Genomic DNA, 12,084 nt, shown 5'->3' with positions numbered 1-12,084 from the left:
GATCTCATTTGTATTCAAAGGTGTCCGTATGTAGGTGTTATTCCAGCATACATACATTTTTCATGCTTGATGAGATTTGCTAATCAATTTAGACACACCGAATGTGCAGGTAATTGTCATTTATTAGTCCATATGAATTTGATTTCTAAGTTTGTGCATGGTTAAAGGGTTTAAATGGAAATTCTTGATTGTATATATTTTTTTTTTCTTTTACGAATACACATGAATTTGAATGAGCATGCAAGTTACTGCCAATATAGTTGTTTACTACTATATGGTTTACACACATACACTGTATAGTGTTTTGTGTATGTTTGTTGTTCACAAACGTATATATTAAAACAAATGCATGGAGGTGGCACATTTACTGACACCTCCTTCTCTAAAATAAATAACATTTTTGAAGGCCTAAACGTGTGCAAAATAAAAAAAAAAAAAAAAAAAAAATATATATATATATATATATATATATATATATATATATATATATATATATATATATATATATATATATATACATACATACATACATATACATATATAATTAAATGTAAAACAGAATTTGTAAGAAGTGGCAAATATTTGACTTGGGTTTTAGAATTCAGTATGGCAAAACTATGCCAAAACTTTTGTTATGGTGAACAAAAGGGAAGATAATTTTGATGAATAAGTAAAAAAATAAAATATAAATGATGACATAAAATGTTACTATAAAACATAATTAAATAGGATGTGTTCATTTTAAAAATACAAAATTATACATTTTTAAATATGTAAAAAAATAAATAAAATAAATTAGTTTTCAGAGAGGGTTAAGTTTAGGGGTCGATTTAGGTTTAAAATATAAAAAATTGTTAAGCTGCTATAAAACCTATTGCAGTCTATGGCACATTCCCACAAAGCTCTGCAGTTTTCTACCATGTTCCCTTCCCTGAACTCTCTACAGTCTTTCTGTTACTTCTGTAGAAAACTTTGAAGTGCAACTTTTTGTCTGCCCCAGAGAGTCCGTCTCTATTCCTGTCTCTGTTCCTTTAGTTTCACCCAAATAGAGCTAAACTGCGTCACAGAGGAAAAAGGACACATCCATCTGATGTTTACGCTCTGACATAAATGAGTTCAACTTCAACAGGATTACCCTGCACAGAGAGCCATGAGAGAGCAAAATGATGTGCTTTAATGGTGAGATTATAACCTTATTAACCCAACTACTGACAAAGTGCTCATCTGGGACACGGACGGGAATGGGATGTCTGGGATTACAAAGACCGGAGTGAAGGGAAATGCAGTGTATAAAAACCTTTCAGTGTTGTTTTAGTGATATTTAATGAGCATAATCATTTCTCATTTTGAATACAATCAAACCTTACAGTTTTGAGTTGGGATAGTTGGTCACTATATTTTAAGGTTCTGTTGCTTGCATGAAGTATGACTTTTAGCTCAATAAACTTCTATTAGCTCAAAATAGCTGTTTATTAAAAATTATTAAGGTAATAGTTCCATTTAGGTATTGGATACACTGTAAAAATGCAGGGTCCCACACAATTCATTCATGTTGTCCCAACACGAATCTATGGAGCCAGAACAGTCTCAAAAATAGAACATTTACAAAATAAAATTCATACAAAATATGCAACATACAATTTATGAATTCACAAGTAAAATTCATGGGTATTTTAGCCAAATGAATTGGATATGCGTATTTACAAATTATGTTTTGAATTTACAAATTGGATTTGTGTATTTATTAATCATTTTTAAATGTACAAATTTGATTTGTGTTTATGAACTGTGTTTGAAAGTTACAAATTGGATTGGTGTATTTACGAATCATATTTTGAATTTACAAATTTGATTCATGTATTTACGAATTGTTTTGAATTTACGAATTGGATTTGTGTATTTACGAATCTTGATTTGATTTTACGGATTTGATTTGTGTATTTACTAATTGTGTTTTGAATTTACGAATTGGATTTGCGTATTTACGAATCGTGTTTTGAATTTACGAATTGGATTTGCGTATTTACAAATCATGTTTTGAATTTACGAATTGAATTTTTGCATTTACGAATTGTGTTTTGAATTTATGAATTGGACTTGCGTATTTACAAATCATGTTTTTAATTTTTAAATTGGATTTGTGTATTTCAGAATTGTTTTGAATTTGCAAATTGTATTTACAAATCGTGTTTTGAATTTACAAATTGGATTTGCGCATTTACAAATTGTGTTTTGAATTTACAAAATGGATTTGGGTATTTACGAATTGTGTTTTGAATTTACGAATTGTATTTGATTTTATTTAAATTTTGTAAATGTATTATTTTTGAGACTGATCCAGCTCCATACAAATCGATTAAATTAACTTAATCATTTAATTTTTACAAATTTATGTGACTTGAAGATAAAAACAGCTTAGTGGTACCCCTAAAAAATATAACTTTTTCTTTTTTTAAAAGAGAGAGAGAGAGAGAGAGTTTGCAGTCAAAGGTCTGGAGTTCAACTTCAGTTCATTTATGCAAAACAGCGCAATATGAGAGCAGATTTACATACTGTCGAGTGAAAACCAAAACAACAATGATGAACTGCTATTTCCTCTTAGGACGGGCTGCTTTGATGCCTCTGTAAAGTAAAAGAGCGAGTGTTTTTTTTTTTTTTTTCGCTTGGAGGTGGAGTGATGAATACTCAATGAGCCACAGGTGTCTTTTTCACGGTTTGAACTACTGTAAAAACTCCTGCTTTTAAAGTGACAGAAAGTTTGACTTCTCTCCGCTCTGTTGACTATTCACTATTGCGGTTTATTATCTTGGACTGAGTAATCAGAGATCAATTGTTTTCTTGATTTAAACACCCCTAATGAGCAAACGAAATGAACAAGAACTGTCTGCTTGGATATTAAGCCCATTCTTTTAAAAACAGACACTCTTAAATGATCAGCTATGTTACAAGTCGTTTTCATAGCAATTTGTTTAGCAAGAAACACAGTGGATATCTGTTAGGCTGCTGTCATTGTTTGCAATCAGTTTTCGCAATTTAGCTTCTAATGGCATTTTCTTGTCGTTTGACATGTTTCGTTTAAAAAATCATTAGAGCTGTCATTTCCTTTTTTTACACCAGTGAATTCTTTGAAAACAGTTAGTGTATAGAAAGAAGCCTTGGATTCTTGGCAGCAAATGCAATTCTACTAATGCGTAGGATGCAAAATGTGACTCTTTTGTCACTTCCACGTCCCTGTGTCACAACTTATTCTCACAATTTAAGGGAATATGGAAAGTATTAAAATTGGTAATGAAGTCCTGCCTTGTCAATGCCTGACCTATTGAAATATTAAATATTTAAAGGCTGCATCATGACTTCAGTGATGCTACAAGTTCTATGACTGTGAAATATCACACTATAGTTACTTTTTTTTTTTTTTTAATCCGTTATTGCATTTTAAGAGAAAATGTAACAAAATATTGAATGAAAAGGCTTTAAGTATTCGGCCAACAAACATTAAAGTAATTAAAAAATAATTCATGCATTAGTTGTGTAAAATGCTAAACTGTAAAGGCCAAAAGTAAATTAAAGATAAGATAAATACAATAAAATTATATATATATATATATATATATATATATATATATATATATATATATATATATATATATATATATATATATATATATATAAACAAGATACATTTAAAAAAGAATAAAGTGAAAATCAAATGAAATAAAATGAAAAAAAATACATGTAAATCAAAAATAAATAATCTGGGTAAACTATAAATTGGAAACAATGATGTTTATTTATATATACTGTATATAAATTCAGTTCAGTTGCCGTTTCTGTGTGGTGTTTGCATGTTCTCCCTGTGTTCGCTTGGGTTTCCTCCGGGAGCTCCAGTTTCCCCCACAGTCCAAAGACATGCGGTACAGGTGAATTGGGTTGGCTAAATTGTCCGTAGTGTGTGTGTGGGTGTGTGTGTGAATGAATGTGTGTGTATGTTTTCCAGAGATGTGGTGCGGCTAGAAGGGCATTCGCTGCGTAAAAACGTGCTGGATAAGTTGGCGGTTCATTCCGCTGTGGCGACCCCGGATTAATAAAGGGACTAAGCCGAAAAGAAAATGAATGAGTTTTTTATAGATACAATATAATTAATATGATCAATAAATCAGTCAATAAATATTAAAACAGTAATGTGAAAAATTGTCACAATTTAGCATTGCTTTTTTTGTACAGTATTTGAATATATTCTTAAAAAATTCTGTGATTTATTATTATTGGTGGTAGTGGTGTCTGCGAAATCTTAAATATTATTTGATATAAAAAGTTAATTCCAATGGACGTATGCTAACTGTAACATTTCTAACATTTTTAAAGCATCCTTGCTGAAAAAAATACTTCAAGTTTGTCGTCTTTTAAATAGTACTATTAATATACAACCTGAGACATCAGTTGCTGCAGATTTGTTGGCTGCACATCCATGATGTGAATCTCCTGTTCCACCACATCCCAAAGGTGCTCAATTGAATTGAGATCCAGTGACTGTAGAGGTCATTTGAGTACAGCAAATTAATTGTTAAGTACAAGAAACCAGTTTGGGATGATTCATGCTTTATGACATGGTGCATTATCCTGCTGTAAGTACGCATCAGAAGATGGCTACACTGTGGTCATAAAGAGATTGAGATGGTCAGCAAGGATACTTAGGTTGTTTGTGGCGTTGACCTGTTGCTAAATTGGTACTAATGGGCCTAAAGTGTGCCAAGAAAATATCCCCCTCACCATTACTCCACCACCAACAACCGTTGATACAAGGCAGGATGGATCCATGCTTTCATGTTATTAATGCCAAATTCTGACCCTACCATCCAAATGTCGCAGCAGAAATTGAGACTCATCAGACCAGACAACATTTTTCCAGTCTTCTATTGTCCAAATTTAGTGAGCCTGAACCAATTGTAGCCTCAGTTTCCTGTTGTTAGCTGACAGGAGTTGTACTCGGTGTGGTCATTTGCTGCTGTAGCCCATCTGCTTCAAGGTTGGACGTGTTGTGCATTCAGAGATGCTCTTCTGCAGACCTTGGTGGTAATGAGTGGTTATTTGAGTTACTGTTGCCTTTCTATCAGCTGGAACCAGTCTGGCCATTCTCCTCTGATCTCTAGCAATAACAAGGCATTTGTGCCCACAGAACTGCCGCTCACTGAATATTTTCTCTTTTTCGCAACATTCTCTGTAAACCCCAGAGAATGTTGTGCATGAAAATTCCAGTAGATCAGCAGATTCTAAAATACTCAGACCAGCCCGTCTGGCACCAACAACCCTGCCACGTTTAAAGTTAGCAAAATCGCCTTTTTTTCCCCCTTTCTGATGCTGGCATTAACAAGGAGTTGGACAGGTGTACCTAATAAAGTGGCCAGTGAGTATATTTTAGTAGTAACTTTGTATGATAATAAATGCTTTATGAACTCAACTTCATCCAGTGATGTGACCAAATCTAAAGTGAGGACTAGTTATTCTCTATAAATGCCATATAAATTATTCAAAATGTTATTTATATTAGTTATTTCATTCATTCATTGTCGGGTTAGTCCCTTTATTAATCTAGGGTCGCCACAGCGGAATGAACCGCCAACTTATCCAGCAAGTTTTTACGCAGCGGATGCCCTTCTAGCCGCAACCCATATCTGGGAAACATCCACACACATAAATTCACACACACACTCATACACTACGGACAATTTAGCCTACCCAATTCACCTGTACCCCATGTCTTTGGACTGTGTGGGGAAACCGGAGCTCCCGGAGGAAACCCATGCGAAGGCAGGGAGAACATGCAAACGTCACACAGAAACGCCAACTGAGCAGAGGTTCGAACCAGCGACCTTCTTGCTGTAAGGCGGCAGCACTACCTACTGCGCCACTGCCTTGCCCTTATACTAGTTATTTATTATAGTTATTTTAAAGTGTTACCTTGTATGGTAGTGACAGCTTAAATGAGAGAGAAACACATAATTAAACAGGCCAATAAAGTATAAATAGAGTATCTGAGTAGAGTTGCTGGTTGTCGGTTAGTACTGCTCCACACTAAGGCTGCGCTTCACTGCTGTAGGAGTTCAGCACCTTGGACAGCAACCATAACACACTACATAAAGAGTTCAGCACCCGGAACGGAGAGTTTGCAATGCTGGAGGCAGAAGTTTGACACGACTGCAGCTCCACATCCCTCACAGAGCTCCGTCAGATGAGGATCAGTGCTCCTGTTTCACAGCTCAGTGACAGGAAACTGCACATCTACATCTGCTGATGACTGACAATAACATATGTAGAGTTAGCTGTACATTTAACACAGTGTTTTATATATGAACAAACTCAATGTTGATGTTATTTTTAACATTTAAGTTAAAAACCGTATTAATATATATTATATATCGGAGACATGAAATTAATTTGACAACAGTGCAGACTAAAATATATTTATTATTATTATTATTATTATTATTATTATTATTATTATTATTATTATTATTATTATTATTATTATTATTATTATTAGTAGTAGTAGTAGTAGTAGTTGTAGTAGTAGTAGTAGTAGTAGTAGTTGTTGTATAAAATGAATAAATATTATAGTATATAATATAATTAATAATGATAATAATAATACATTTAAACTAAGCTGTTATTAAACAGCTATGCTTGAGCTTCATCCTGCTCCATTTTGAATATGATGAAATGTATTTTGCTTAAAGACTTTTTTGTTTATATTTTTGTTGTTATAAATAAAATAAATAAATAAATCCAATCAAATTAAATATAATAGTAATAATAAAGTAATATATATATTTATGAATTATTCAAATACATTTATTAATAAGTAATAAAAAATATATATTAAGGATATTAGACATGTTATTTTTTATTTATTAAATGAAAAATTGACGTTGATTATACATAGTTATAATAATAATAATAATAACTTAAAACTTTATTATTATTAAACATAATATAGCATTATCAATTACAATATAATTTTATATTATTAATATTATTATTACTATTAATATTATTATTATTATTAATTCATTTAAACTGATTTGTTATGAAACATAGTAATACTATTTAAAAATATAATGTTATTTACATTTAAATCAAGGATATAACACAATATTTATTTATTCATTTATAAAACAAAATTAAACACTGATCTATGTGTTTCACTGATCTATGTGTCTATCACTGATAATAATAATAATAATAATAATAATAATAATAATAATAATAATAATAACAATAATATATTCAAAATAAATTATTAAACATAACAGAAACAACATAAACGATCATCATATTATTTACATTTATATCAATGGTATTACACAGTTTATTTATAAAACAAATTTTAAAATATGCATTTATAATAATAAAAATAACTTACCAATTGTAATATTAATTACCTTTTCTATCAATGATATTACACAATATATATATATATATATATATATATATATATATATATATATATATATATATATATATATATATATATATATATATATATTCATTTATAAAACAAATTAAACAATTTTTGATATTTTATACATGATTTTGATTATTACTATCATTATTATTGTTAATAAAAAATAATAAATAAAATAGTTTAATTTTCCTTACACTTGAAAAAGTGTTTCATTTTGTTTTATAAATAAATGCATAAATATTGGGTAATATCCTTGATATAAAACTAAATAATATTGCAATTGATAAATATTATTATTATTATTATTATTATTATTATTAGTAGTAGTAGTAGTAGTAGTAGTAGTAGTAGTAGTAGTAGTAGTAATACATTTAAACTGAATTGTTCTGAAACATAATAGTAATACTATAAATGATTATAATAATATTTATATTTAAACAAAGGATATAACACTATTTATTTATATAACACATTTAAAATATTGTATTTATTTTATTATTAATAATAATCATAATAAACATGATACATATCTAACACAACTGCTACTACAGTTTTAAAGTCAGTTTATTATTGTTTATTGCATTTTAAACTGATAATTATAAGCATCTACTAAACAGTCAAGTTGTGATGTCAGTCAGTAAAGGTTGTATTTGTGCAAAAGAAGCTCAAACCACTCGCACACTAACATCATGCTCCGCTGGCATTTTCCAAAAGAGAGTCGTTCAAGGCCTGGATCAGACTTCTCCCTCTGCTAAGTCCACATTAAAGCAGCTCTATATATTACAGTAGTAACAGTCACATAATCTCTCGGAGACTCACTCCCTCTTTCTGCTTGGTCAAGCAGTGTGAGGCCACGGCGAGGGGCTGGAAAGGTCTGGATCAGTCATCCTCTCAGCAATGCGATATTCACGCCTGCCGTTAAACTGCCGAGAGGATTCAGGCACTACGCTTTAGTCAGCAGGATTTAAGTCTTGCGTAAGACACAACCAACGTGCATCCCTGTCAAAAAGATGTGATACTTCTCACTTGAGGAGGGTTTGAAGTTCTTAGAAGGTTGTTTATGTTGACTTTTATCCTTATATATGCATATGTTTGTTTGTTCATAATCTGTTAGTCCTCAGTCTTCCATAATTTCAGGTTTTATTTCAGGTTATTTTGCAAGATGTTCGAGGAGCAATAGAAGATGGCAGTGGTGGAAAGACTACTAAAAAACACTTATGCAAAAGTACACTGTTAGCATTTATTTTGTAAATTGCACAGTACATCTCTAATCTGGATTATAATAATTAGTAACATTAACCCTGGCATTGTTTCAATATGCTTCTGCAGTGTCGCATTTATTATTTGCATTCGTTTTTGCCAAGATTTTGTACTGATGCTGGAGGAGTCGAAACCACTTCACTGCACTGCAAGTCTTCTCAAGCACATCCCGGATATTATCAATAAGGTTAAGGTCTGGACACTGTGGTGGCCATTTCACATGCAAAACTACTTTTTTGATACTATGGATCAGTCTCAAAAATGATACAATTCCGAAAAAAAAAAAAAGAAAAACTAATAAATAAATCATACATCCATAACACAATTCACAATAAATTTACATACAAAATAAAATCTACAAATCCAATTTGTGAGTTCAAACACAATTCATAAATGCACAAATTAAATTTGTAAGTTCAAAACATGATTCGTAAATACACAAATTCGAATGGTAAATTCAAACACGATTTGTAAATAAACAAATTCATTTTGTAAGTTCAAAACACCATTCATAAATACACAAATCCGATCCGTAAATTCAAAAGAGGATTCGTAAATACACATATCTGATTCATCTGTCAAAAATATCTATGATTTTTATCTGTGAATTTACAAATCGTGTTTTACGTTTACGAATTGTGTTTTGAATTTGTAAATTGCAGTTTTTAAAAATCTCAATTATGCATGTTTGAATTTTATTTTTTATGGAACCACATAAAGGGTCAGTAAGTGATGTCTGAATTTTCATTTTAGGTTAAGTCGTCAGGATTTTTTAAAAATTTTTTTATTTTATATGTTTTTTTTTTTGTTTGTTTTTTTTTAAATAAAGATATTTTTATTTGAATTCTGTCGTTTCCATCACCCATTTCTCATCTGATACTTTCAAATGTGCTTTAACAGAGTGATGGAAAAGCAGCTTTTGTGTAAACCAGTCTCTGTAAACCACCCTTCCCCAGAGATATATCATTGGGATCACACTGGTTTTGATCAAAGATGGTAGTTGGGCTGAAAAAAAAAAAAAAAAAAACACCTGAGAAGCACCGAATTAGACTGTCAACAATACGGGCACCTTACAAACTGACACTTTAGTGGAAAGCGAGAGCTGTTTTCACCAGCTTGGGATAAAAGCTTAGTGTGTTTACTGGTCCAAAATTACCTTTACATGATCTTCAGACACACACAAACAAAAGCCTTGCCATGTAATATTAATGTCCGACAAGTCTGGGTTCACGCCGGAGGTTTTGTCGACGTGATATCCTTTAATCTTCTCCACAATAGCGCTTTAAAATAAAAAATGCTGCTAATTTGCAAATGGGATTAAAAATGGGTGGATAAATAATGTATTACAAACACCCGCGTGTCTCCGAAACACCGGCGAATGCTAAACCCACGGGTGTGTTTTTTATTTATTTAGACACTTTGGTCTCGCACACCTTCAAAGAGCCACGGCGCTTGTTTGTCTTTCATTAGTGTCGAAGCACAGCCTGTGTTCAAACCCTCGGCAGAAACTCAATATTCTGTCTTCTCACCTTAGAACGACACAACGGCCTGAGGTTTCGCTAGCAAACAAGAGAACGTTCTGCTGGGAGATCATCCACAATATCGTTCAAAAGCCATAGGCCACGACCAGTTTTTAATGTATGGTGTCTTTCTCTCTCTAGTTTCAAGTTAAATGTGCTTTATTGGCTTGACATTTTGTACAGTATCGCCAAAGCATTTATGTATAAAATATGTAATACATTTAAGCTTAGTCTCTTATTTATCATGAGTCGCCACAGCGGAATGAACCGCCAACTATTCTGGCATATGTTTAACAATCAAATGAATAAAATATACTGTAATTAATAAATTACACAAAAAGGAATCAAAACAGTCAACATCTTTAATTTAAATTATAATAATTAATACCATTCTTTCAACATGCTTCTGCAGTGTCACAACATATATTCTTGTCCAAAGTTGCATTCAAGATTTTGTATTGAGAAAGGAAGAGTCTATGGCAGAGGTTCGCAACATTTTTTTGCCCGAGACCTCCTTTTCCCCTGGAAAATATTTTAAGGCCCTCTTCCACATTTAATGATATTATTGCTTATTTAAGTTTGCAGTAATGATGACAAAAAAAAAAAATGTTTTCAAATGTTAGTTTAGTAATAGTATGTACTTTATCGGTCACACTTTACAATAAGGTTCATTAGTTAATGTTAATTAATGCATTTACTAACATGAACAAACAATGAACAATACATTACTACTGTATTTGTTCATGTTAGTTAACGTGAGTTAATGAAAATACAGTAGTTTATTGTTAGTTCATGTTAACTCATGGTGCATTAACTAATGTTAACAAGCATGGACTTGGATGTTCATAATGCATTAGTAAATGTTCAATTATGATTAATAATTGCTGTACATGTGTTGTTCATGATTAGCTCATGTTAGTAAATGCATTAACTAATGAACCTTATTGTAAAGTGTTACCACTATATCTACATACGTTTATGCACAAATAGTACAAAATATAAAAGGAAAATACTGTATCAGCAGGCTATTTGTAACTAAAAAACATAAGCCTCTGGCCTATTAAAAAAATAATAGAGGCTATTACAATTTAATACTTGCATGTTATTTGTTCTATCTCAATTAGAGTGAGGATAGCTGTAAGGCGAATCAGTGAGACTCTGTCTTTTTTGTGGAGGACAGATTACAAATTTGTCCATCTTTGGTCAGATAGACAAGGTCAGAAGACTGTGCTCTCAGGGAAGGAAAAAAAAAACAATTGATAAAATAAACTGCTCATTCAGTAGCCTATAAATATTAATTATAATAATTAATAATAAGGATAAACAGTGCATATTTTTTTAAAGAAGACAGATGAATTTGGTTGATTAACCATATTTTATATTGTGTGTGGTGTACACATATGTAGAAGCTAGATTTGCTGTCATGTCATTCTTCAGAAAATACTAAAATTTAAGTCGTTCAAAATTCACTGAAAACCTCACTTAATTTTGCCATTTTATTTCTTAAAACAGGACAATATTTATTGCTTGTAAAGAAAATGCTTCTTAATTCAGAAATCTTTATGTATTTGGATAAGAAACAAGTAAAAAATTGAAGAAAATAATTAAACAGTAGTGCACTGGACTCTCTCATTTAAAAAAATGCAGGCACTTGTTCACAATAACGCTCTGCAAATCACAAGACTTAGCTAAATATTCATGAAGCGAAATGTCAGTAGTACTATCGACGGCCTGTCTTTGTTTGCTTAAATAAACAAAATAAAGCATTTTCACCCTATTTACTAAAGCTAAAATGCCCCGAGTGTGACTGCTGACTGACTCTAGCAGGAAATGATGCGAATA

At 31.4% G+C, this 12,084-nt stretch overlaps 1 long non-coding RNA gene across 20 annotated transcripts in view; it reads left to right on the top strand.

Moving 5' to 3' along the window:
- LOC147843329 (uncharacterized) overlaps positions 1 to 12,084 on the top strand; it is a 121,928-nt gene that overhangs the window by 23,569 nt on the left and 86,275 nt on the right. For 4 of the 20 annotated variants that reach the window (XR_015493054.1, XR_015493052.1, XR_015493053.1 and 1 more), the window contains exon 3: positions 1,036 to 1,179. The exons of the other annotated variants lie outside the window; for them this stretch is intronic. This is a non-coding gene — a long non-coding RNA (uncharacterized LOC147843329). The remainder of the gene's footprint in view (positions 1 to 1,035; positions 1,180 to 12,084) is intronic. 20 annotated transcript variants of the gene reach the window in all.

Source organism: Danio rerio, chromosome 6 (genome assembly GCF_052040795.2).
Source record: "Danio rerio strain M-AB ecotype USA chromosome 6, GRCz13ab, whole genome shotgun sequence".
Lineage (NCBI taxonomy): Eukaryota > Metazoa > Chordata > Actinopteri > Cypriniformes > Danionidae > Danio > Danio rerio.
The sequence above is the reverse complement of the archived record's forward strand: the minus strand, read 5'-3'. Positions and strand labels throughout refer to the sequence as shown.